The following is a 25280-nucleotide window of genomic DNA, read 5'->3' as shown; positions in this document are numbered from 1 at the left end:
AAGCAGTGTGAAATACCTCCTCCGCAGAGGGCATCCATGCTCTCTGTACAGCACGGCAGCGGGGCATGAAGCCACAGGGTAAGTGTCCCATCTCAGTAATATGAACAATCCCCATGTGACTCTCACCCTCCTTACAGGGCCATCAGTTTCACTAGCCAGCTGAGGGAGCCCAAAGACCAGATGCAGAGAGAGCAGAACCCGGAGCCCTGTCTGCAGGGAGGTCGCCTGGATCAAGGTAAGGAAGGTAACCGCCTCCAAGCCACTCCAGAATACCCTGGGACCAGGAATCCCTTTTTTCAGCTCACTAGCCACTGCTTATAATGACCCAGCCTCCATGAGGCAAAGCTGCCCAGCTGCCTTGATGAGGGCTTGCTCTGCACTGGCTCAGCATCCTCATGCTGGGGACCCCAGCGCACAGGCCAGTCTCTAAATCACACAGCAGCCCTGGTCCCAAAGGGCAGAGAATGCACCTTTGACCAGATTTAAGGGTTGCTCACACCAGGCAGGAAGACACAGAGGCCTGGACCCTCCATACAGGCAGGTCAGTGTCTGGGAAGAGGGGGTTAGTGAGCTCTACCTTCCCCTGGAGCAACAGGAATGACTCTCAACAGCCAGGCAGCAGAGCACAGTAGCGATAGGCCACTTATGGGCACAGGTCATTGCTGGCTAAAGCAGCAGGCTGCAGAACTGCAGCCCCTGAGCCCTCCTTGCCGGGCACTTGAGCTGCTCAAGGTTGACAAAACACTCCATGGTGTGTTACAGATGCCCTCATGCTCTGACTTACATTTTCTTTCCTGTTTCCAGCAAAGACTTTCCTCAGCTTTTTGCTCCTAGTCATAGTGTTCTTCCTTCAAGGGTTCCTTGTTCTATGCAACCCCTTCACCCAGAGGATTCATTAGATGTCATATATAATTCTCCAGATCTTTTCACGCAGTGAATCAGCTGGCATACTCTTTTTATCAACTATGTACTAGCTATCACCCAAATGCTTTTGTGGTCCTCAGGTAACTCAGTATTTCCTGCCTAAACGCAGTAGTACCACCGCAGTTCCTCCTACTCAAAACATTCTGCTCGCTGCACGTTAAGTACCTCAGGGATGCTCCTCTGCTCACCCTGCTGAGGAAACTCAGGGCTTCCAGACTGAACGCTTCGGCTCTTCTCACTCATATACCTCAGGGCCTCACCCAAACTGTGCTGTTGTCCGTGCTGAGGTAAACTGTAGCTTCCCGCCCAAACTTTTCTGCTGTACTTCTAGAGGTACCTCAGGGCTTGCCACTCAACATCCTCTGTGCTCCTCACTCAGGTACCTGCTGAAACTGGCCAAGTCCCTATGGTGCACTAGAGGATAGTACAAAAAAGTTACTTAGTTTCTTGTCATTTTCTTCAACTTTTTCATCAAAATGAGTATTATGCTTCTACTTTGATTTTCTGGCACACATGCAAAGGTATTCACTTGATTATTTAAGTATGGGATATTTCTCCAGACTCAAGACTCTGGCAAGAAAATTACTGAATGATAATTCACTGCAATGCAAGCAAACACAAATGAGTGTTACAATATTCTCAGCACAACTGCAGTTGTATCATTATTTGCTGATCAACAGAAAAAAAAGTGAGGTTCCAGGGATTATTCCCTCCTTGATGCGACTTAAATTAAGATCATTGGGTGTTACTGAGCCGGTTTTCAATTTGCAGTAATCTGACCCAGCTTGCCTAAAAGTATGATCTCACTCGCCTGGCAGCGTATGCTCTCTGGCACATTCAGCCATTTTAAAGATCTAACCATACATATGTATTTTGTTTTCCCAAATTGAGAATATTTTTATTTATGAACGTGGAAAGCAAAGCCCTTGTTCAGAACCAAAGAACCCATGAATGTTACCTTGTTTGCAGATTGGACAAGAGGACGTGGGGTGAAAGCAGGGAAAGGAGTGGGCAAGGCAGTTGTCTCCCTCATGTCATCTCAAATATTTGAGATCACCTTGAATGGGCTGGAGAAAGAATCAAGCCCAGGGTCAGTGATAAAAATGGAGGAAACAAGAAGCGCTAAAGGGAGTTTAAATATGTAGTTGTAGAACTGGCCGAAATTCATTCTACTGCATGGTATGTAACTACCTCTGGTATACTCCTCCACTGAACTGCTTCTAAGCAGGACTGGCCTGTAACAGAGAGCAATGACAGACTGCACTTTGAACATTATAAACAGCCATAACATACTGTGAGAATATCACCTACGTCGTAGAGCCAAACTGACTGCAACTGTTAAAATAATAAGGTATTAGAGCTCTGAGATATGTATGAGATCCAATCATCAGAGTACTTGTATAATTAATACTTCAGTTATTCATCAGACATTAGAGTGCTGTTGTCCACTGTGCTAAATGCTGTCACCTGAAATGTGTTTGCAAGAAGCAGCTTGTCCCTGTGGCGTGGTCAGGATCACACTGCTGTGTTGATTGCTATGTTGATATTCACGTCAGGTGAACTCATTACGACTCGCACAAACTCAGGAGAAAGCAATAACATCAGGACAAGTCCATATGAGCCACATGAAGTACAGAGTAACCGCTATTGTATTCTCTGTTCTGTGTAAAACATACCACCTTCCTACAGGTGTCAAAACATCTAGCAGTCTCATTCTGTCACTTGAAACTTCAATTCTTTGAAAAATAACCCTTAATCCTGTGAGAAATGGAGCTGTGTTTTACGTTTTTGCATATTCCATCGTTTGGTCCCTTCGGTCTGAAGGGTGTTACAGCCCACATGTCGGCCAACACTGCTGTGACTGGGGAAGTTTTGCCTATCGAGCTGCAGCTATACCCTGCTGGGTGACAGCCCCCCACAGAGGGAGACACTTCCAGCCTCTCTGGAGGGAGATCTGCATGAGCTGCCTCCTCGCACCACACGGGTACATCCAGCATCTCTAATGCTTTTTGCTTTCCTCTCATCAGCTTCACATCAGTCGTGACAGCTTGCCTGACTGTCCTGTGTTCTTACTTGTCTCTGCAAAACTTGTTGAGCTTTATTGCTCTGTCTATATTGCCCAGTAAGCAATTTTGGTTGTCCTTTTTTTTGCCTGTATTCTTCCAGATGCCTGCCCCAGCTCTCCCAGAGGAGACTCGAGTCTGAGGAGTCCACACCACCAGCAACGGGCCCCTGCGGCCTGGAGAAGCAGAGCAACTTCCTTAGTGCGAGCGCCTCAGTTTCAGCAGTCGGGATCCGATTGAATTCGGGATTGCCTGCCCGCGGGTAACTACGGTAACAGGTGGGCGACCGTTGCTCGGCGCGCAGGGGGGGCCCGGCGTTGGGGACGGGCGGGAATGGGCTGTGAGGCGTTGGCACCCCCTGCGGCGCGCGCGGGCGGCTGGGGGCGGGAACGGGCTGTGAGGCGCTGGCACCCGCTGCGGCGCGCGCGGGGGGCCCGGCGGCTGGGGGCGGGCGGGAACGGGCTGAGGCGTTGGCACCCGCTGCGGCGCGCGCTGGGGGCCTGGCGTTGGGGGCGGGAACGGGCTGTGAGGGGTTGGCAGCCCGGCTCGCTGTGGAGATCTCTCTGTGGGCCCGAAGAGGCGGGGCTTTCGGAAATACCGCGTTTAACCTAGGAAAAGAGGGTTTGTTCGGTGGTTTTAGCGCCTTGGTTGTTTCATAGGGCTTTTTAGTTTTTGTTATTTAACTTAAAAAGTGCGGGTTGCTTTAATTTCAGTAGTCTTCGTTTCAGGTGTTAGGGAAGGAGCAGGGCTAAATAATGGGTGATTGACCAATATCGTGCTCGACCTTTTACTGAGTGTGTAGGAAAGGTGTAGTTTGCTTATGTGTTGGAAGGTGCCAAAGAACGTTGCCTTTGCCATGGCGTCGCGGATGCCGCTCAGAAGAGCAGTCCTGCCCGTCGCCCCACGCACGCTGGCAGGGGAGTCTCTGAAATGCTGGAAAGGTCACAGTTGATGGGCGGATGGGAACTGCAGGAGCTGCCTGTGCCACGCTCGTTTTCAGGTCAGGTTTGCATGGGAATAGGGGCTTTCCAAAGTATCGGATACGTTAGGGTCAACTTAGAGTGCCTTTCACAAGGAGAGGCTTTGTTACCTGTGTTCAGTGGCTTAACTGATGAGCATAGTAAATACAAAAGTTTTTAAATAATTCAGAGATGGGGTGTGTGCTGCATCCTGATAGGAGAGAGAGAGAGAGAACAGAATTGTGTGTGGTTGGGAATAAGTTATTAATGAAGTGATTACAGAAACAAATGCCTTTGTTCTGCTTTGTACTTTATGAAAGCTATTAGCTGCTTTGTGGCAGGAGGGGATGGAAAGGGAGGTTTTCATTAGTGGGTGTAAACAGTAGCTGCCAGCACTACAAAGTGCTCTTTGGGTATTTCAAGTAGAACATATGTATTGCAGAAGTCATAAGGGATGGTAAAATCAAACAAGTCTGCTTTGTGCCTCTCCAGATATTATCGCAGTATATTACGAACAAATTAGAGTAGCAGCATCTGTTTGCCAAATATGTAAGCTGCTAAATAAACTCCTTGAAGATAAGAAAAAAATGCTTCTGCTTTGAGCATGAAAACACCTTTTTTGTTTATGTGTTAATATCATGAATGGGAAAAGAAAAAGGAAATAATAACCCACATGAACATTTGAACAGTGCTAAGTATGCTGTTAGGAGCACTTCTAGAATATAAACAAACTTTGGTGTCCATAAACACAATGTTCCAACAACAGGCTGACCTCCGTCTGGGTTAATGGGAAATGACAGGATGAATGAAAATTTTAGTTATACCATCAGATGCAACGTAGGATGCAGTTTTATTCCCTTCCTAGATCTGGAAGACTAGATGTGAATGGTAAGTGCATTTAACAGAACTTTGCACTGGATGTGGTTAATCGTTAGAATCGAAGAGAGGATTTATTAGTTTCCAGGACTGGTAGTAAAATTATTCTTCGAATATCAACCAGGCAGAATGTATAAGGCTCAAGACTTTCTTTCCTGTGGCTGGCACTAGTGGCTATCGAGGCAGCCTGTGGAAGTCCCGTTCCCTCTAGGACAGCCTGTGAAATTCACTGCTTCTGAACTTTCTCTTGCACTTCGTGGTTACTGTCTGTCAAATGACAGACTGATGGAAACACACCTAGGAGCTTCCCCTAAATGATACGGTGAGATTAGGCAATGATCCGTAACAGATTTTTGATGGACAGAGTTGATAGAGAAGTGTTGCACAGTGGCTGTTCCTTTGTCTTTCCCTATCTCTCCAGGGATAGAATAAGCTGTACAAACATACAAACTGATTGCTTCTGACCAACCCTGAGTATATGGACGGATCCATTCTTTTGCTCTCCTTTTATGCAACGTTGCTCACTTGTGACTAACTCTTTGCAGATTTAGGTATTATGGCTTGTTTTCTCCAGAATGATAGGCATGGCCAGGCTGACCAAAATGTGGTATTTGTAGAGTAGAAAGAAAAGAAAGTATCTTTCCAACAGCTCTTATCAGGCTGCATTTTTCTCTAGCTCAGATTTGGCTTTTTTTTTTTTTTTTGTGTCAGTGATCTTTTCAAGGCTTTGCAGAGAAAGGGTCCATGAGCAATGGAAAGAATTACTTATTCACCGACAGTATCAGCAGTAACTTTCAAAAGAGATAGCTATTTTACAGTTAGAGAGCAGAATTTTACATGTACTTTCAGGTATTGCCATGATAATTAATATGATTATTTCAATTTTAGCCTCTGGTACTTCTGTACTGTACTGCTTTACTATTAACAGACATGATAGCAGTCAGTAAATTGGTTTCAGAAGAGACTTCAGTCTGAGATTAGCACATTAGATAGAAGTAAAATCATCCCAAGTTATATCTGAGTGAATAAATGAAGTTTTCACATTTGGTAAAATAATTCTGTATTCACTAGTACCACTTTCGTTCTGTAATTAGTTAGTAGAATGGTTAAACTTTGCAGAGGATTCATTTCCAAGTAGTCTATCTTGGAAATGCAGACTGTTTTTCTTAGTCACTTTGGTGTTCTCCCTAAGTAATGAGTTTTTAACTCCAAAATATCTGGTCTTTACGTATATCTCTATACTTGCCATGAATAACATCATGATCTAATCTGAAACTTGAAAAAAATGGCACATCATTTATATCTCATTTCATCTGCTTTGTTAATAAATACACAGTGGTTTGTCATGTGTTGAGAGCTGTTTGCCATTGCTGATACAGGTTTCTTGATTCAATAGCCGATGTCTATATATAGCATAGGTGTGGGTAGGGTAGCAGGAGGATTGAAGAGAGGAACATGACTTACAGCATTTTATTGCGGATCATAGTCATGTAAGAACTCTGTAGTATGAGAATATGCAGAAAAGGTAGATGAGAGTTTCAGGATATTGCTGAAAGCAATAAGGAAAAAAACCAGTCTGACAGTTTCTGTGCTAGAGGGAAAAGGATGGTGGGAAAGGCATGTTTCTGCTCATTTGCAGATGCAGTTAGATTTAAAACACTGGTGTTTTCTTTGTTTTTTGTGTCTTTTTAAAGATTTTATAGTTGAGAATTAGGTCTTGACTAGGGATAAATGGAGAACTAAGATACACTGTGAAATAAGGAAACTGAAAGTCAGCTTGCTGTTATGGTGAACCAGTGCAGCAACTCACTGTCACCAAAAGGGGAGAGTCCCTTCTCCTTCCTTCCCTCACACATCCAGCTGGGTGTAAGATCACCTCCCCTTTCTCTGAACAGCCTTGTTGATTCCTTTACTAAGCATCAGTGAGTTGAGTAAGAAGGACAGAAGGGTGCAAAAGAAGGGGAGCTGTGATGGCTGGAAACAAAAGGAGGAAGGAAGGCAGGAGGCTTGGTGAGAATAGGACATCTGCCTTTTGTAGGTAGAGGGCTTTTAGATCCTAATAAGCATTTTAACTGTAAAACACAACATCTGCTGAAGAAAATATGCATCAATTGTCAGGAGGCAGAAAAGGCAGGTTGTTCCACAAAGGGAGAGAAACTGGGAGCCAGCACAGTAAGGCCAGCAAGGGCAGTGACTTTACCAGTAGAGGCCCACAGTATGAGAGTAAGGCAAGCAGGGCAGCCCTGGTGATGGCAGCCAGGGTCAGCTAAAAGTCCAGATCATCAGACAAGTCTGTGATGATGAGGCAGGTGCAAGGCAAAGCTAGGAAGTCAAGTCAGCAAGACTGGGTTGGGGTCAGGTCTGGAGAGAATCACCAGGGTCAAACACAGCCCAGTGATTGCCAGGCAAGTCACATGGTGATGAGGTGGGTCTAAGGTCAAGAGGGAGGTCAGTGTGTGGGTCGGTGTCTGGAGCAGTGGTTGGGCATAGGCATGGCTGCAACACTGCTGCAGTGTAGCTCGGGTGGGGGCCAAGGGTAAGAGCTTCAGCTTTAAGCAGCTGCTAAGGGTCACTGAGGCTTCTCTTCTGTGTGAAGGTCCAAGAATAAAAACTGGTTTCCTAGTATCAATATGTAGTTGGTCCTAAGAAGTTTTTAAACCCTGCGTCAACAGGGCTGTGACCTTGATGTGGTTTTTGTCAATACAAGTTAGACAAGACTTCAACTCTAGATTCTGATCTGTATAGTATACGGTAGGAGTATTAACTTACCTCGGTTCTCTCCAGTACCAAGCAGCTTCAGGGGAGGTTGAAAAAGAAAGTAGTGAATGAAATATCCTATCTGAGCTGTCTTCAGTGAGAATTTGACAAATGAGAACACTAGTTCTTTTGTAATTGGAAAAATAGCGGGAGATTAAATTTTCAGCTTCAGTGCTGGTTGCTCAAATCTGGTTGTAGTTACTTTCTTGTTTCCCCTCAGCTTCTCAGATGAACGGCTGCATATGTGCCAGATGTTCTCTTTTCCCACCCTGAATATATAGGAAGTACAAAAAAGTAGCATGCTGTCAAATATGAGGAGGATACACAGAATGGGCCAGATGGGAAGAAGTAGTAGTCATTCATGTAAGATGTGATATTTGGACGGCGTTAAGTCAGACAAAAGATAATTTACAAATAGCCAATTGAGACAAGCATTAACTTAGCCTCCTTTAGGTCTCTCAAGATGTGTTTATGAACCTATGTTAGATTACCACAAACATTTTAATGTGTGGTGATTGTCTTGTCTATTTATATAATTCACGTAACAAAATGGGCTTTTTTGTGGGTATTATGTTTAAGCAATGCCAATTTCTGCATTTGACTTAGAGCGTATTTGGAACACGTAGCTGTCAGTTCAGAGTTGGCTTATGAGTTAAACTGATAAAACAGGTTATTGAACCAGGTTTCCAACCTGTCATAGAATTGTAGAATGGTTTGGAAGGGACCTTACAGATCATCTGGTTCCAACCCCCCTGCCATGGGCAGGGACACCTTCCCCTTGCCCAGGGCGCTCAAAGCCCTGTCTAGCCTGGCCTTGGACACTGCCAGGGAGGGGGCAGCCACAGCTTCTCTGGGCTAATGTAAAATGAACTGGTCAAGTTCAGTTGTATCTTTCTGAGTCAGTAGGGCTTGAAATTTACTTTGGTTTTGAAGTTGTTTGAAAAACTTCAGAAGTTTTCAAGTCCTTTCCTAACAACTTCAATTAATCTAAGTGTTGCCAAATAATGCTTCTCTATCTAATCTAATGACTCATTCATGGTACCTTAAATACACCCTGTGTAATCAAACTATTTAATAGAAGTATAATTAAGTATAATTTTGTACATTAACCACAATGTGCCTGATTTGTGCTGCCTGTCAATTGCTGGGAGGGCAGTGCACTTAGAACTGTTTTTATTCCGAGAAAGTCCCTTTTTTGCAGATTCTTTAAGCAGTCTAAATCAGTTTTAGGCTTGCTTCTAGCTTTACAGAAGTTCGTCAAAGATCAGACAGTAGTTAGTGGACTTTACGACTTACCCTTCTCTTGTTTTTCTTAAGAATTAATTTTCTCTACTACTACCAATTTGTAATCCTGGTTTTGCCACTAAAATACGTGACACCAGTTTCGGAAGGATGTTAGGAAGAAAAACTGAGTACTAGAGATGTCCTCTAATCCAAAAAGATCTCTGGGGAGAGGTGGGCAAACATAGCTGAAGATTTGCCAAAGGAAATAACAGAGTTGTTCATCTTGTGCAGGTTTTAACCTTCTTTTCAGCGTGATGGCTGTGCCAAATTCAATGATACTTGTTTATATTTTCTGCAGGCCTGAAGATAATGTCCTTTCTTGTTTAGAGCAAGAGCCTGCATTAGCTCTGAAGCTGCAGCATGCTCTCTGTGGAATTCGTATTCCATTTTAAATGTATCTTGGTATCCTGCCTTACTGCATCTTAATTGTGTTACATTTTATTTAAGCTTCTGAGTTAGCTACAAAGAAGAGGTTAACATCTGGAAGAAGATGGGGGGGAAAGAAATCACAGATTACATTTTAATCAAAAGAACATGCTGAGTGAAAGGGTGGTGTACCTCTTTGTGAAGAACTCCAATGTAAACAGTCTTCCTTTTTGTGTGAGTTCTACTTTTTTATGAAAGTAGCTGAACTTTGCAATTAAATGAAAGCTAGAATAAATAAATGTCAGTTTCCGTACTATTTTTGCCAAATAAACTTCCTGTTTATTTAGGAGCTTAACATATCAGTCGTTTAATTTTTCTCGCTCTTTACTTGTTAATTGAGGGGTAAACGTAGCTTTCTGTGTTTCGTTCTGTGGGTTTTATGATACACTGAGGAAAAGCGCATCTGTGGCTTGCAGTTTACGTTGCAAGAGGAGGGACAGGCAATTTGATGTTCTGCATGCTTTGTCTTTTCTGTAGCTACTTTTCAAATGGATGGAGCTGCGTTCAGGGACTAAGCGGTCCCTTCCCCTTCATGCTTTATGTTGTTCAGTTGTTTTACATGATAGGCATAAAAGTTTGTTCACAAACATTATAAGCATTTAATTATTTATACAAATGTTTGCTGACAGAAATTTTTACTGTACATTATTTATCTTTTAAAAAATTCTGGAACTGTTAAAGTTGTTTATTTTCTTACAGTAACTTGTTTTCTTAAGTTTCATAATTTTAAAAGGCTGAATAGAGCTTGGCAATTAAGTGTAAAGTGTTAGCATTAACAGAAATGGCTCAAGCTATGACTTTTACTGTGAAGTATGTTCATAACTGCAAACACTTTCTAGTTTTTCTATAAATAATCACTAATGTGGAATTATTATGTATTTTTTTGAAACCAGAAAGTGTGGATTCATCTGGTGTTGATTATCATGTTACCACGTGTTAATGATGCCTGGAAAAGATTTTGTTCTTTTCCATGGTATGTTTGTGGAGAAGCTAGTTAGTTCTACTTGATTTCAGCAAACTGGGCTGATGCCCAGAGAGCTATTATTAGTAGGTGCATTGTCATAATTTATACCAAGTGGTGAAATTTGTGATAATCAGGAAGAAATATGCAACCTGAAAGGGAAATTCTTGGGGAAACATGTTTATGTTCCTTTTTCTGTGTATTTATATTCATGACAGCTACATTTTCACAGTTTGTTGTGATTTTGGGGCATTTCCAACAGTTAAAAAACATGCTTATATTTTGCAGCTTCACTCTTGGAAACAATATTGGCCATACGAGAAAATCTATTGTAATAAGTACTAAGAAAAGCATAAATAACGGACTTCAATTGGATTTCTGATCCAGCTACATTTCCCTGAAGTAAATCTGCACAACCAGGAGGGCTGTCTACCTTCATGGGTAGTTTTGCTACAGATTTACTTTGTGATTATCATTTTTTTAAAGGAATAATTGTATTTCAGCACCACCTGTAGGCGTTTAAATGAAATATATTTAGATCTGTGACCAGGATTAGCAAATGGATTCCATATTTGTGGAAAATGAGACTATTTGTGACAATTGCATGGCTGCTGCTGCTACAAATGTTCTGAATTTTCAGTCTTGGGTCAAAAAACTGTTACAATGCAGTCTGTTTTATTTGAAAATATTTAGTGTGAAACTGAACGGTCAGAGAGCATAACAGAAACCTTAAGAAGATGCAGTGTTCAAAAATAAGTTTTGCAAGGTTTTGCCCTTTTTTGTGTAAGTAAAGGTCTGGGAGATAAATAGAAGGTTTTTCATAATGTAAAATTTAATCTTTATTCATAGATGGATATTCTGTTCTTTAGGAGGAAGAGGGAGTATCTCAAAAGTAACAAATGCATGAGTGTTTTGAACAGAAAAAATACTAGTATGCCAGTGCCAACAGAATTTCATTTTAATATTATGTGCAGTACCTGGAATTTACATGTAGCTTAAGGCTTTTTTGTTTGGTTTTTGGTTTGTTTTTTTAATTGTAAGTCAGACCATCTCAGATAAGCCATACAAAATGTATGCCAAAATGTGAAATCTTAAAATACATTACTAGGTTGAATGTGAAAACTATTCAACTGGATTAAATTTTGTATTTTCCTGGAGAATATCTGATGGGGGTGGTGGAAGGGACAAGATTTTGTGCTTTGCTTGAGTGACTTTCTAATCTGTGCTGTGGTTTAAATATTGCTACAGAAATTCGACAACACCATATATGCTATACAGGCTGGCTCTTCCGAGTCACTGTCACACCAAATTGACCGTAGCACTGGATTTACTTGAGGGGAAGAGAAGTTGTTATGTGCTCTTCTATGACTGCCTAGGCTTCCCAGGCTAGTGATAGTATTAGTGGGTTTATGTTCATCCAGTAATCATTGCTGCACTACCATGGTACAAAACCACCCTAAATAAGAGATATACACTGCATGTCAAATATGGCTCGGTAATGCCTCCTGCACATCATTCAGAAAACCTGTACTCCAGGCTAATTAAGGTAGTTCCTCATATACCCTATTCTCTACATAAAGTAGAGCCATGCAGGGTAGGGTGGAAAGATATTGTTTGTGGACATAAGGCCCAAGATGGTGGGCTTTTTTGCTTTATTTTGTCAACAGTACAAGGAAATAATAAATGAAGAGCAAGGAGATAATAAATGAAGAGCAAGTAGTTCTGCCTGTCTGGAGAGAATACTTATTGCATGGGCTGTAATTTTATTTTTTGTTTTACAAAGCAGAAGCTTTTTGCTGGGTCTGTACAGTTTCTGAGTATACCTGGCTAATAAAAGTTCTATGTGCAATTTAGTTTATCAAGTGAAGACCTGTGATTCATTGATAAATACAGCAGGAATGGCCTTTGACTGTACCTTGGGCTTTCTAGCTTGTATTTCTGAATGTGAAATTATTATTGACCGAATTATTCTATGGATCTGCATAGTGAATATAGGCTGAGCCATCTCCTTGCTATTCCGTAATCTCTTCTGTGAGTTCATAGTCTGTTTGATGACACACACAGAATCAAGGAAAGAACTTTTTTTTTTTTTTCTTCCTTTTTGGACAGATGTTATAAGTAGCACAGGTCACTTTTAACATGAATAAAACCCCCCCAAACCAAACACAACTCTGAAAATAAACTCAGAAGAACAATTACCAGCCTGTATATGGCACTTGTTGTCAAAGTGCTTTGAAAATAAGGTCACTATTTTTATCCTTGTGAGATAATGGCATACATGTGTTTGTTACTGTGTTTAAAAAACAAACACATAGCTTATCCCAAACACCCTAAAAAAACCAACTAAACTGGACCAGCGTTATTAAGCAGTACAATACTAGGAATGTATGTGGGGGAAAATAGAGAGAAAAGGTTCCTGATGCACTGAAAAGTGGAGGGTCCTACTGTGCTCATCTGAACTTTTGCTTAACTATTTCAGCTAAGAACTTCATTGTAATTTGTATTTCTCATTAGAAATCTACAATACAAAGCTGTTGTTTATTCTCCTTTGTACATAATGAGGTCAAACTTCACTGTAAGCAGAACACAGCAGGGGTTGGATGAAGGGACAGAAAAATAATGGGAATATTAGTTCCTTTGTAATGTAATCTTGTGTCACTGTTAAGTGACTGCTGCAAACTAATGCACCTCATCTTTTGGCTTTTCTAAGGCTATGCTCTTGGTGTTTTCAGTTGCTGTTCCAATCTAGGATTGGAGGGTTTGAAAAGGCAACTTGTCATAACCTTTACAGAAGACATAAGTTGCAGCTGATAAGGCTTAACTGCTCTGAGTCTCGAAAAAATACAGCTAGGTAGATTTGACTTGACTTTGGTTCATACTGCCCAGCTTGTACTTCCCAATACTGTTCCATGCATTACCTAGCCAAAAGTGTTTTTTTCCTGCTAGCATGGTATATTATTTCTGTGCTCCAGGAGCATGCTTCTGCTCCAGTTTCCACATGAACAATAAAATAAATCGTATACTACTTCACAAAACATAAGAAATTATAGCTGTGGTACCACATGATTCAAGGCAGAATTATTTCTTCAGTGTTTTGTAATCTTTCAAAATATTCTGTTATTCCTTGCCTGTTTAACATATGTCTTGACAATATTTTATTATATAGTCTGTAAAAAAGATCTTTCTAGTTTTGATCAAGAATGGGGCATCTTAAGCAAGAAAGTGAAAAGATAATTTTTCTCCTTGAAGTTAATGTTCAAATTTTAAACTAAATGTAACAATGAGTTCCCTCAAAGGAAATTCAGCCTTCTCTCTCTCTGTGTTTTTTTGTTTTTTTTTTTTTTTTTTTTTTTTTAAGTTTGCTAGTAAAAAACTGAAGGTGAAATGGTGTTTCACCTTATGGGAATTGTATTTTACCTAGAAAAAGTCACGAGGCTTCCAGACGCTGGTAACACATTCCTTCTGTCACCAGAAAAATCCAGTGTAACTAGATGGGTTGTATATTATATGCTATTTTGTAAGCTGGTTATTTTCTCACTTAGTGGCATTCCAGTCAAGGACACCATTCAGCGTACAAACAGAAAAGCAGCTGTTGGATCACTAGTAGATTTTAATTTTGGTCTTTGGTAGAGGGTAAAATTTTATTTAAGTTGGAAACAACTTTATGGAAAAGGCACTGCAGATTGTTATTTGTCATTGCCAACTATTGCAAATGTGAACAAAATTATACAGGTAAATAGATGAAGCAGTCTCCATCTCCAGCTCTTTGAAGAAATCGACCTTCCTGATAGTCTGTTTCTTCGTGCAGCCTGCAGCACATTTCTCTATCGAAAAAATAAGCAGAGATCATATTTAGCTCTTGTATTAGGAGATATAAATATCTCAATAAAATTTGACAAAGTCTGTTTGCCTTGCTATTTTTATGTGTACCAGGCAAATAACTGGTTTGAAATCTTCTGTTTTCCTGTGGAGCAGGTTTTGGCATAAACAAAACAGCTTCCAAAATGAGAATAGGCTTTGGGTAGCTGTTATACAGTAGCACTTCTTTTATGATCAGTTGAAATATTTCATAGCGCTACAAACAAAGCAATGCCAGACTGCAGTGGTTTGTTTCTGTGCTATATAGTTCCAAGCTGAGTGGATAAGTTTCCAAATTCAGGCACTTCTGTTGTCTGTCTCAATATTTTATGGGTGAAGGAAGGTCCTTGCTTTTTAAGTCTGCCAGGCTAATATAGAAAAGCAGCTTCTCTGGAATGGAGAGCAGCTAGAGTATGCCTACCTTCTGTGAGAATAAACTCTTCAGAAAGAGAGAAGACGGCAAAGGAATTTAGCGGAATAGGAAAGGATGTTTTTCAGTAGCGTTCTTCAAGGGAATGGAGGTGGAGATAGGTCTGCTTTACACTGAGTACTTGGATTGGTTTCATTTCTCCAATGTCTCAGTGTTTTAATCCTCCTCAAGCTGCACCAAGTAGAGAAGGAAAAGGTAGAAATAAATAAAATTACACAAATCTTCTGCTGTAGTAAATTAGCAGAGAGCTTCTGTTACTGCAAGGTTTTTTTGTCAAAAAAATATTCAAAGGCTTTTTGTATTATTAACAAGCTTGCCCAATTTTCACAGTAAAATTTCAATGTCATGTTTTCAGTAAAATTCCTGATTGCTAATCTGCCCTTAGGCTCTGATCTACAGTGAGTTCTGCACTGACTGACCACTGCACCCACACAAAAGCTCATGGGACTCAGAGTTCCCCAGCAAGAGACAGTCAGATGAGACAAGTTGCAGGAAAAAAAACAGATTAATTACTAGAGCATAGGAGAAAAATAGGATTATCTTGTAATTGTCTTCAAGAATCAAGTTGCATTAATGAACACTTGTGAATGAACAGCAGGTTATTTTCATGTGTTTTGCTGACAGTGCAAGCTTTACTGATTTTTAACAATGTCTGTAGCTTCAACCTAAGAAAGCTAAGTTTCAATAGGTCAACTCTTCATTTATGGATTTCAGTGTTGTATTAGAATTGATTTTTTTTTTTTACTGTGTTATGTGCTTTTAAGATACTTAGTATGTAATCATGGTTACAAAATCTGTTTGAATTTTCTGGTTTTGTTTGTTACTTTGCTAAAAGAAATTTGCTGAGAAGTCTAAAGTGTTCCTTAAAACCGCCAAGAAATGACGAGTGATAAATACATTCATGTTTAGATTAAGGTTTAAAATGGTATCAGCCAATCCTATCAGCAGTAATTCTCCAGGGTTGCTTTGTGAAGCCATGGGCTCTGTGTGCAAAGAAGGGAGAAGGAAACCGTACTTGAGGCAAAACACTGATGACAAGTTCTGGGATATTATTAAGAAAATAAGATGAAAAGACTCAAAATTATTTTAGATTGTAATGATGAAAGAATGGGGTGAAATTAATGAAAACACAGTACAAACAAATTAAAGGCATATGTTGCCTTAAATACAATGCCCCGTTCACTTACTGTCAATCAGATAGGACACTAGAGGGCAATCAATAAGATTAAAAAAGGGAAGATTTCTCTAAAAGAAGAGATCAGAAAGCTAAGTTCATTCAGTTGACACAGAAGAGGAGTAACAAAGAGCATAGCAAAAGCACGTTGAATGAATGTGATTTAGAGAAGGTCACTAGAGGATTTTCATTTACTGTTTCAAGTTGGAGAAGGACGCAAATACAACATCAGAGATGAAAGGATGGCAAACAAATTTTATTTGAAAGTAAAACAAGGTTATAAAAGTTATCAAGGTTATTAAGAGCAACCTTTTTTTTTTGTCTCAGAGTCAGGGAAGTGTACTGATCACAATCCATTCTGTGTCAGGTGAAGGTGTTACACACAGCTGCCGCATTTCAGGCAGAGATACTGGTGAGACGGCTGTAGTTTTGGTTGTCTAGACCTACATGTATGTCAGAAAAGGGAGGTTTGTAGCACAGCTGGCTATAAACTGAGCAGAAACAATAACAGGATTAGCTTTAGAAATGTTCCAAACATTGTTTTGTCCAGCAGGAGAAACTGAGACCACATATGGGTTGCAAGGATTGTGTTATGAGAAAAGATACAAGAAGTTACCACATGAATGTAGGCTGTGGTGGCAGAAGCTGCCAAGCTTGGGCTAAAGTGTAGGAAATCAATGCTGTGAGCCCTCAGGTTGCATAATGCAGCCATTATCTGCCCCATTTTTTGTATTCCCATTCCATGTTCACCTTCACTCAGCGCCATTTCTGACACTGATGGTTGTCTGTCCATCCCAGACACCTGCCCATAGGGGACAGGGCTTTCCTGTCTGGCATTTTCTTTGGCAACTCCTGTTCTTCCCTATTCTTAGAATATCTCTTGGTTTTATTCTTTTCTTATCCTACCTTAGTCCAAGGCAGATGGGACGTAAAAGGACACATTTTTGTTGTAAAGTGATTATTTCTTTAGAGACATGCACTGGCATTCACCTTCTGTTTCAGTTCCCTTAATAATCGTGATAGCAACTTACTTGCTGTTATCCATCTCCTCATCTTTCTGTCATGCATAAGGTGCGCTATGATACAGTTGCTTGTAACCCGTGCCAGTCTTTCAGCGAAAGATCGCTCAAGACACACTTCACTTATTTTGATAGTTTCCATTCTTGCTGTCTCTTTAGTGTCATATCTGGATTTCTACATTTCTGTTCTCCAGTCCTAACAGTAAATTGAGGCAGAGAGGGAGGCAAAAGGCTACATGATTTTCACTAGCTTTGTTACAACTCCTGATGATTTCTGCACGTGTTCATCACCTGATGCTAGAAATGTAAATATAAAAAAATAAACTTTGAAGATGTGTCACACAGTTTTAGTAATATCATCATGTAGCACTAAAGAAAGATAAAGCTTTACGTATTCAATACTCTCTCTCCTGTTACAGCTTCATGTAAAAAGTATGACATATACCAGAGAGCAATAATTTTTTGCTGCTGTAGGCAAATGATTCCTTTGAAATAATGAAGTACCTGACTGGAGGAACACAGTTTCTCTTTTAGCTTTGGATAAGTTACAACTTTCTGGAGCTAAAGTACAAATTCTTAAGAAGCCTTGAAAGGAGGAAAGCATTTTCTGTGTTGTGTAAGGAACGACAGTTTATAGATGTTTATCTCCTTACTGAGATGAGTTTCCTACTGAATTATTTTTAATTTTTTTTTAACAGTTTCAGAATTTTGTTCTGCTGTGGTAGATGAAAGCCTAGACATCTCATGTTGCTGCTGCTGTCACATTTCTAAGTCACAGAATGATAAGGACAAAATGACACGCAGACTGGTAAGCAGAGCACCTGCCTGAGACTGTTTTCTCTTTTCAAGTAAGGTCCTAATTGCTAAGGTATTGGCACTTCTGCCATCTGTCTTCAGTTTCTGGCTTTCTGTATAGATTTGAATATAGCATTCTCTTCGTATATTCCCAAGAAAAGGTTAAGTTTTAGTGGATTGGCATTTTCTGATTGAAAGCTGTTTCATCCTAAATCATCTCTATTGGTACAGCATATTCACTTTTGAAGGATGTTTTCTTTCCCAAATCCATATATGACTTTTTAGGTAGTTGTTAATCTGTATGTAGAAATGATTTAATAGCCTTGTGGAGAAAGACATTTAGGTTAGAGAGAAGATTACAGTGCAGAGCAGCTGTACAAAGCTTTCATCTTGATGCACAAAGAATGTGAAAGTTTCTTTTCACACTTCTTCTAAGTTCTTTTAAGGGCTTTATTTCTTTTTTGCATTAAGCATTTTAACTATATTTGTTTTAAGACATGCTGCAATAGCTGAAATGAAATGAAGAATGTTTACAAAACATAGCATCAGGATCTTATACTAGTCTTATGACTTCAGATTTGTACTGGGAAATCTATAATCGCTACAGAGTTTTAATTAGTATAGTTTTCCTTTTCTGTGGTTCTGTGTAGTCTGCACCCAAGTGAAAGCTGCAAAAGGCATTAATATTTTTTTGTCTTTCCTTTTCACAGTTGCTTAATAACCCTTTAATGTTTTATTCCAATCCAAGTAAAATGCCTGTCAGTAAGTTAGTTTTATTGTGTCGCTTGTCAGCTGCATCTTGCCAGTTAATAGCAGGGGAAAACTCACTCTATAACAGGGCAGCCATTCAGTAGACGTTATTTGGGACTATACTGAACTGAATAGGTCCAAAATCCCTAGTTCATGCTGTACTGCTATTTGAGCAGTTGACTTTTGAGGGATTTTTACTTTAGCATGTATAGAAAATGCAGAAAAATTACCTAGTTAAAACATTATTTTGTAGCTAGCACATTTGTCTGGCTCTGTTGTATTTTTGCTAGTTTGATTTGAAAAAATGGTTAGGCTTTTGATAGCACTACTAGTGCTACTCACAATACTGCTGGTAACTTTAATTATTAGCTGGTCCTTGGTTATGGGAGAAAATGAGCGAGTAAAGATGAGAAATGAAGTTATTTGTATTCTAATAACAATCAAAATTACCTTGTCTTTTGTTATAATAGCTTGGGAAGAAATTTCTGATGTCTGACTTTATAACAAGGATACATTTTTGGGAACCACCAGTCATAGATTCTTTTTAGAAATAAGATGCATGTGGAGAGGATAATCAGCCACCAGATGTATTTGTGAAAGTACATTGGACATTATTCGTGGTCTTAAGTCTTTAAATCAAGTTTAGATATGTATTTCAAAAATATCCTATGGCCAATAATTGAATTTAGTAAAAGAATTGAGAAAATTCTGTGGTCAGAATTATACAAAAGGACAAATTAGAAGGTGAAAATGTTTTTTTCTGTTTTTATAATCTCTTAGTTGATAAAGCAATCCTGCAAATTTCTCACTGGATAACAGAAGAGAAAATAAAAGCTGTAGCGCATGTTTCAATTACAAAGCAGAGGAAATATGCTCTTCAGAATTTAAGCGTGTCAGGCTTTTTGAGTATACAACAGACTAGAAGAATTCATAAAACCATTTAGCAGTGGGAGGGCGTAGTAGATTCCTTGGCTCAAAGCCTAAAACTAGGGCTTACTGTGTGGAAGGTATACTTTACTGGGGTTTTAGACCGCACTCCTGCTTTCATTTCAGTAGGTGGGTAAACTCTGACTCTGAGTAGCTTTCTTGGTGCAAAGCGAGCTTTTCAGTCCTGTCACTCATGAACTGATGGGATTGACGACTAGCTCTGTGTTGTGCTAGATAGACCTAACTGCTTGTGAGTACAGCGGCCTAGCCTTTCAGCAAAAATTACTCACGTGCTTCTCTAACATTCTTTCACCTCTGTATTTTGGTCATATTCTTATACCAGGATAGTGAAGACAGACAATACATTAGTATTACACGCCAGTGTACATACATATCTGCCTACAGCAAATCACTAAGTGACCTCATGAATGACAGCATTGTTTTAGTGAAAGTAGTGACAGTGGAAGTTGTGTTTGTTTTTTTTTTAAGTGTGAGATTATCACAATGTCAAGATTATCCATAAAAAGGAAGAATAAAACACCAGGGAGGAAACACCTTTATATTACTTTTTTTTTCCAATACTCAAGATTTTTAATGATGGCAGTTGGTGTTGATATTTTCTGTCTATTGATGTCATGTGCTTGCTTTAAATAACTTGGGCTTCTGCAGCATTTTTTACGTTTGAATAGCAGGTGTGTTTGGTGTTCTAAGTCTTGCTCTGCTGATACTGTTGAATTGCTAACGTGGAAAAGCATGATTTGAAGCAAAAGCCAAAGTGTGGTACAGCTGATAATACAGGAGAGGCACGTATTCACCAGTGTGAAGCTGGTGCTATTATTTATATTTCGTTTTCCTATTTTTTCAGGTTGGAAATCTGTTCCTCCAGGTTTATTCTTTCAGTCTATGCTAGTGAATTTTGCTCAATACTGTAGACTTATAAAAAAATTAATTTCAAGCTTTCAGTGTTATGGAATGCTTACAGATAACTTTCTGGGATTAGAACTGTCTTTCAGGCTGTGAGTGTTAGGTGAGGCACAAAACCTATTGTCTGGGTAATGAGCATGTTAGCTTGAGCTACTAGTGTCGGGTTAAAATTATGGCTTTTATTGTCACAATATAAGTAACTTTTACTTTCCTTTTGACACTTTACACCATTGCCAAGTTACGAGAGGTATATGAATAAAGTAGAACCTTCCTGCTAACATGTCTGAGCAAAAGTGGAAAGAAATAACTCCAAAATAACTTTTAAAGAAAGAACTTTTAAAGGTGTTTTCTGTTCTTGTTTTTAACTTAAGAAATAGTGTACACATAGAAATAGTATATAGTAACCAATGTATTGTTTAGCTTGTGGATGATCTTCCTGTCAAAGCTTACAATATCACTGAAATAAAATAAATGTTTAGAACTCAAAGGCATAGTCTGTGACATTTTATCTGTAACATGTTTATGAATCGTACGTGGAAATCCACATTGTGGAAACAATGTGAGTAATTACTTACGTGTTTGTGTATTAGAAGGCAGAAGGCTTGTGCAAATACACTTTTCAAAATGTGCTTGTAACGTTTGATCTGTGTTTTAATCATTGGCTGGTTTCCTGGAATTAATGGACTTCTCCCCACGAGAAGATGCCATTTAGGACTGAGACTGAAATTAAAGTAACTGATTACTGGTTTTCAATTTACTTCAACACTATCTTCAGCCCATACACTGGCTATTTAAATACTGAAATGTGGAAGTATATGGGGCCAGACACTAAGTCTTGCTTTAGAATTCCAGCTTGCATTCTTGACCTTGCAATTTCTTTTGTTATAAATTAGCATTAGTACATAATTTCTAATGTAATGTAGGTAAATCAAATGCTGAAAGTACTTGAAGTGATCAATGATCTGTGGACAAAAAAAAGGCTATTTAAAAAAATTTGGCCCCAATTAGCGGATAGTTTATTGCTTTTCCACGTGTCAAATTCTTTGATAAGTAATTCAAGCTTTGCATTTTGCTCTGGGCTTAATTTCAAAGTCCAGTGACACTGTAGGTAAACTCTGAAGTTAGTAGCATGGTTTGCATTTTAATAAGAAAATTACATTCCAGACACACAAACTGAAGCACAGGTTAAAACTCTGCAAGCTGGAACTTTTCAGCTGAACTCTATTAAAAAATAATGATAAAAGACAAGCTACGCAAAAAATTCATTCCATCAATGTGAGCTGGGAGAAATTTTCTTGGTTTCTGACATGCATTGTGTTTCTTGAAGCGCAGTCTTTATTCCAGTTCCAAATATTCCGTGTTTAATTACAGGCTTCTTGTTACCTGTAAGTCTTACAAACTCTCTATTTGCTGAGACTTCTGTGTGTGTTAATTTCAGTGACTTCTTGGCAGTTTAATGAAAAATTATTGACTCAGTAGTTAAATTACCATGGTCAAGTGTAAAAATAACCTAAAACTCACCTCAAACAGAGTCCATCTACCACAGTGTTTTCTTATCCCATTGGCTTAAATTTTACTTTTAAACTATAGTTAAATGATACTGTTGCTACTATGTTGTCATTGCATCTTACGAAGTGTTGGTGTTACTTGCTGTTGAGCTATAGTTAAACCAGGTAAACATGCTGTATTATCTATTCTGAAATTACTTCTGTAACAAGGATTGGATTTCTCGTGGCACCAATTCAAGCATGTGACATGTTTGAGTGTATTGCACGTTTTATTAGAAATTGTGGGGACGATAAACTAAATGTAACAGACTTTTCCCGTATCTGTATCTTTAATGGGAACACAGAAGAGGAAAGAAGGATTTGTTCTTCATAGTCAAGTGCTGTAGTCAGTAGTAAGGGGAATTGTTGGAACTACAGAAGGAATTGTCCCTTTTAGTATAATGAAGAAGATTGATGCCAGAGTATATGAGGAAGCATCACTGCAGAACTACATGTTTTGTAGTAAGTGATACTGAGTTATAATAGCTGTTCCTGCAGCATTATATGACAGAGATATCATTTGTTTCTACAGATATTTTCTGTGCTCCTGTTACTGTATTCTGCTTTATTTTTTCTCTGGACAAAAGCTTCTGCTGTAAATGTCTCTGATCTTCTGCAGAAAAAGACAGACTTGGAAAGGTATTGGAGAGACAGTGGAGAAGGAAATAAACATAAAAATATGTAAGCTGCCAAGTTATGCCATTAAAAACTAAAAGAAGAAACAGCAGCCCTTGCTGCTGGTGGCATATTTTTTTTTTTTACCAGATGAATACCAGTGTCTGACACAGCTGAAATGCTGGCTGAGGACACAGTGGCACTGGGGAGTTAAATGGCCCCTACAGCACCAGGAATAAAAAGGATAAGGTTATTCACCGGCAAAATCTATGATAATTTTTCAACTAAAACCATAAGTCCTCCTTTTGCTCAAGCTCTCTAATGCCAAGTTAAGAACAGATGTTGCTGTGGGTGGAGTAGGAAAGGTCCCCCTGGGGAGCCTGTGCAGGATCAAGCCTATGTTATAACCCTTGTACTGTAGTCCAAGACTGAGGAAGAGGAATGTTGGAGCCTTGGTCAGGAATCAGTCTGTTCTGCTCCTGGTTTGATGTCTCAGCATTAATGAGGCTTGAAAAACAGTAGTTGTGTTGTAGAACTCATCATGGCTTTTGGCCTTTCAGGAGCTATAGAAATATTTAAGATACCACACTCTATCCATAAACTTGAACACTCTATGTCATCAGGATTTGTCAGTATCTTCCCTTTTCTTGGACCATGGCAAGCAATGATGTTTCTTTATTCATTGCTTGATGATCACTGGGACTCATTATCTATAATTAAATGCCTAGCAATTAAAATACACTTCTCTCTGATTGTAAAAGTGTATAAGTTGGTTCTCAGACAACAAAGCTCCTAAAGCACTGATTTGAGGAATTTGCTCTCATTAATGGTGACAAGCAACAACCAGTGAGACTTTGCTATGAAGTCTCATGTGATGTTTATTGAAGTTCACAGTATCCTCTACTTAATTGTGTAAAGGATCCAGCAAAGGGTGAAAGAAAATTACCTTTTAGCTTGGCTGTGTGTCAAGAATGTAGTTCTTCCTAACCAGCCAACAATGTGAGCATAGTGTTCAAAACATCCTTTGTAAAAAGAACTAGTTAGTTCTCTGCTCTGCATTGCCGAGATAGAATGTGTGTTTGTATAGCCTTGTGGAGTTTGTGGAAACGAACAAGTTATTCCAATGAAATGGAAAATTTGCTAATTGACTGCTGCAGTTGTCTAAGATTGTGTCATTACGAGCCTCCTTTTTACTTTGCTTGAGAGCTGTGGGGCACAGAAGTTGCTTAATTCCTTGGCCATCAGATTGATCTTTCTCATTAAGCATGCAGAAAGCAGTACATGGGCTCACTCTCTGTGCTGTGACAGAGTTGACTTGCTTTTCTTAAGACTAGCTCCATTTACATCGCATTTTGTCTATGAATAAAATTTCTTATTAATGACTTCAATTTGCATATTCCATGCTGATTGAAAGCCTGTGGTACAATTATCACTTTCAAATCCTGTTTCTGCATAGCAGGTCTATTCTGTACTTTCACAGTATAGATAATGCTGAAGGGTTAGCTTCTTATTTCCTCAGTAGTTATACTTTACACATACCCTGATATCAGTGGTTATTTTCATTTCCAGTTTTCTCTTTCTAAATTATTTGGTCTTATAAAACTTTATATTGTATTACCAGCTAGGATAGCTTGTTCTATAGCTTGTGAAATAACTGTATCTTGCTGAAGTTAATTATAATTAGGTCTGGGTGTTCAAAAGTCCTGAGTTGATACATAGTTTCTAAGAACACCTTGCATTATCCCTGGAAGCATGGAACACGTAGAGTTCTTGAAAATAAGCATGATTTTAATGTGAATAAATCAAAATAAATCAAAATGGATTCTAATTTAATGATATACTTAATCTGCTGCTTCTTAAGATATACTGCTGCACAACTGCTTTTCTTTTTCAATTACATTATTTATTTCTTCCTTTTTCTCTGATTGTCTGGAAAGGTCTGTCTTTTGTGGAAGTTTACTCAGTTCAACTGATTAAGACTTCACCCCCAAACAAGGAATTTGTATGGCTATAATTCAGACTTTAAAAATCTGAACAAATAAACAAGCGAAAAAAACCCAGTAAAAAAGTATAGTGACTAGGCAGGGGGAAGGCAGGGACTTTGCAATCAGAGAAACTTATTCTTGGATCATGTCTTTTTGCTTTTCAAAAGTGAGTTGATAGTAATATAGATACAGGCATCCATTGACCTTCTTATTGTAGAAAATAGAGTGAAATCTTTTATCTGTTGATTATCCTAAGAAAATAAGTGATGTGAAACATTTGGGTTTTTTTGCTTTTTATGCTGCTGCAGACATGGATAAACAGGGCACCTCATATAAAATAAAAAAGATTCCTTCTTTCAGGTATTTATTTTCTCTTCTCCTTCAGATCTAAAACTGTGGGCAGCAACAGTTAGCAGAACTCATTCTCCGAAGAGAGATGTTTTTCTTTTTACTTGGAACAATAAGTCCTTTTTGTCAGCCACAAAATATACAGGCAAATGGAATAGTGACCTGTGGATTGATCCTGAAAAACACAAATGCCTTATAGCCAGAGTTTTGTTTTGGTTATGTTTTCAAAGGCTTAAAGCTCATACCAATGGCAGTGATTGAAACATAGTTCCTTATCAGGTTATATTATTCGTGTCATTAAAAAAAAAATGCTTGTGCTGTAAGTACTGGCTAGAGATTCTGTATGCTTTGGGATTAACAGGAACCTCCATATCTACAGAGAAGTTGTACCTTGCGGATTTCTGTATGGCCCAGTTTACTGAAACACCTCTGTAATTTGACTAATATGTTTAATTCCAAGGAGGTATAGGATATGCAGATGAAAAATTTTAAAGTATTGAGCAAACGCTACAAAACTGTGATGTTAATGGTTTGCATAAAATACTGTCGATTCAACTGGCACAGCCCAACACTTGGGAATACCTCCCCAGCCGCTAGTGGTAGAGCTGCTTTCCTGAGCAGCACACTTAAAAATCTGCCAGAGCTAAATACCTGCAAT

General features: G+C 39.1%; 1 protein-coding gene across 2 annotated transcripts in view; it reads left to right on the top strand.

Moving 5' to 3' along the window:
- Positions 1-3238: 3238 nt before the first annotated feature.
- The window catches only part of TFPI (tissue factor pathway inhibitor), a 73491-nt gene continuing 51449 nt past the window's right edge, over positions 3239-25280 (top strand). The window contains exon 1 of one of the 2 annotated variants that reach the window (XM_075430839.1): positions 3239-3265. The gene's annotated coding sequence lies outside the window, so the exon portion shown is untranslated. Of the gene's footprint in view, positions 3266-3966; positions 3988-25280 lie in introns of those variants that run through there. The other variant, XM_075430840.1, reaches the window with a different exon arrangement.

Source organism: Opisthocomus hoazin, chromosome 9 (genome assembly GCF_030867145.1).
Source record: "Opisthocomus hoazin isolate bOpiHoa1 chromosome 9, bOpiHoa1.hap1, whole genome shotgun sequence".
Classification (NCBI taxonomy): Eukaryota; Metazoa; Chordata; class Aves; order Opisthocomiformes; family Opisthocomidae; genus Opisthocomus; species Opisthocomus hoazin.
The sequence above is the reverse complement of the archived record's forward strand: the minus strand, read 5'-3'. Positions and strand labels throughout refer to the sequence as shown.